At 41.4% G+C, this 2,812-nt stretch overlaps 1 pseudogene; it reads right to left on the reverse strand.

The window, feature by feature from the left end:
- Positions 1 to 926: 926 nt before the first annotated feature.
- Positions 927 to 1,628, reverse strand: LOC139747740 (eukaryotic translation initiation factor 4E type 2 pseudogene; annotated as a pseudogene).
- Between the last annotated feature and the right edge of the window lie 1,184 nt (positions 1,629 to 2,812).

The raw sequence follows: 2,812 nt of genomic DNA on the forward strand, positions 1-2,812 counted from the left end.
TTAAATATTAAGTAATCAATCCATCATATAACCTCTTTGTCGTATACCCTCCCTATTATCTATAATAAAATAATAAAATCCTAAATACCTCTAAATAAAAGGGAACACTTGAGCTTTCACCTTGACTTTCTATTGCTCTGATAATTTTCGTCCCACAAAGGGGCCCCTGAAACCAAAATATGCCTATCTACATAAGAAAAATGTACAACATTCTTTTTTTTTTTTACAAAATCCAGGAGCATTACTTTTTTCCATTACTTTGTAATTAGCTTCAAAATACTTCCTCCTAGTAAAGACAAACTGTAAATGACCAACAGCTTATATGCTGCCAAGAGGCACAAAAAATATTTTGCTCAGGGATAAAATACTATCACTTTAAACTCATTTCCTAAATTCCACTGATCAAACCAAAGGAAGACCTGCTTGAGGATAAAAAAACACTTCGCTTAGGGATAAAACACGATCACTTTAAACTTATTTCCAAACTTTCATTAATTAAACCAAAGCAAGAGACTGCTTGAAGATGGTAAACACATTGTGGACAGTAGTTTGATTTACCATTTTATGGTGGTCTAACTGTCTTGTTTGGGCCTGGTTGAAAAGCATGTCTTTGAAGCTTTAGCGAGTTAAGCATAAAGCTGAAGTATAGCTCACAGACATATATTTCTTAAAAGGAGTACAGCTTAGATATTCCCATCTAATTCTGTGTCGACTTTCAAAAATGTATCAGAGAAAAGGTATGTGTTGCTTTGTAAACAATTCAGAACATACATCACCTATGTACATGACCACAACTGCAACTTGGCACAGATATATTCTCACTCACATAGAGTATGATGGTTGTCTCAACCTCTTCCCCCATCCTCCCCCAGAATCTCTTCTCTCCAAGCAGGGGTGGGTTGGGTGGTGGCTGGAGGATAGAAACATCAGTGCAGGTCATGCCTCATGGGAGGGCCAGGTTTCCGCAGTAGGCTGGACGCGGAGTGGGTGTGCTTCAGAGAATCATTATGAGTTTTATATTCCATAACTGTATTGGGAGGAAGGTTAAGAACTCGCTTCAAAGTGTCACGGATTCGTCCTGTTGTTACTGTGTCCTGTGCACTTCGATTCCAAATAGAGATAATGTTCTCCTGAAATCTCACTGATATGACAGCACCACAGATCTCATCTCCAACCATGAACTGTTCACCTAGCATTACCAATATCATGTTCTCCCAACACCGTGAAGCCAGTCCTTGGCGTAAACGAACAATCCATTTCCCTCCATTCTTATTCCCAACATCTTCTCACATGGGCTCTATTCCATCTTTAAAAATATGTATATCCGAGTGTGAAGTTAGGTCAACAGGAAGGACTAAACGACTATCGTAACCCCAAAACTGTTCCACTGATGCAAATCTTCCAAGTAACCTGAGGTTCTGGTCATAATTTTGTGTTGTAGTCTGCTTTCCTGGTGCTCGACGACTGAACCATATACAATAAGTATACTGCACTCTATGCTCCCCACACTTAACTTCAACTGGTGGCAATGGTTTTTCTGTCTCCTTTGAGTCGCGATTTCCACCCTCTTCTTCACCCGAGTCATCATTAGATTTACGAGCATCGTATTTGTTCACCATGATGGACATGATATAAGAGTTGTCAACTACACAGTACTGTATTTATTTTATTTTGCTTGGTCGCTGTCTCCCGCGTTAGCGAGGTGGCGCAAAGAAACAGACTAAAGAAATGGCCCAAACCCACCCACATACACATGTATATACAAACGCGTCCACACACGCACATGTACATGCCTATACATCTCAACGTATACATATATATACACAAACAGACATATACATATATACACATGTACATAATTCATACTGTCTGCCCTTATTCATTCCTGTCGCCACCCCGCCACAAATGAATATGACAACCCCCTCCCCGCGCATGTGTGCTAGGTAGCACTGGGAAAAGACAACAAAGGCCACATTCGTTAACACTCAGTCTTTAGCTGTCAGATATAATGCAACGAAACCACAGCTCCCTTTCCACATCCAGGCCCCACAGAACTTTCCATGGTTTACCCCAGACGCTTCACACACCCTGGTTCAATCCATTGACTGTACGTCGAACCCGGTATACCGCATCGTTCTAATTCACTCTATTCCTTACACGCCTTTCACCCTTCTGTATGTTCAGGCCCCGATCACTCAAAATTTTTTTCACTCCGTCTTTCGACCTCCAATTTGGTCTCCCACTTCTAGTCGTTCCCTCCAACTCTGACACATATATCCTCTTTGTCAATCTTTCCTCACTCATTCTCTCCGTGTGACCAAACCATTTCAAAACACCCTCTTCTGCTCTCTCAACCACACTCTTTTTACTATCACACATCTCTCTTACCCTTTCAATACTTACTCGATCAAACCACCTAACACACATATTGTCCTGAAACATCTTATTTCCAACAAATCCACCCTCCTGCGCACAAATCTATCTATAGCCCACGCCTCGCAACCATATAACATTGTTGAACCACTATTCCTTCAAACATACCCATTTTTGCTTTCCGAGATAACGTTCTCACCATCCACACATTTCTAACGCTCCCAGAACTTTAACCCCCTCCCCCACCCTATGACTCACTTCCGCTTCCAAGGTTCCATCCGCTGCCGAATCAACTCCCAGATATCTAAAACACTTCACTTCCTCCAGTTTTTCTCCATTCAAATGTACCTCCCAACTGACTTGTCCCTCACCCCTACTGTACCTAATAACCTTGCTCTTATTCACATTTACTCCCAGCTTTCTTCTTTCACACATTTTA

The sequence above is a fragment of the Panulirus ornatus genome, chromosome 70 (assembly GCF_036320965.1).
Source record: "Panulirus ornatus isolate Po-2019 chromosome 70, ASM3632096v1, whole genome shotgun sequence".
Taxonomy (NCBI): Eukaryota; Metazoa; Arthropoda; class Malacostraca; order Decapoda; family Palinuridae; genus Panulirus; species Panulirus ornatus.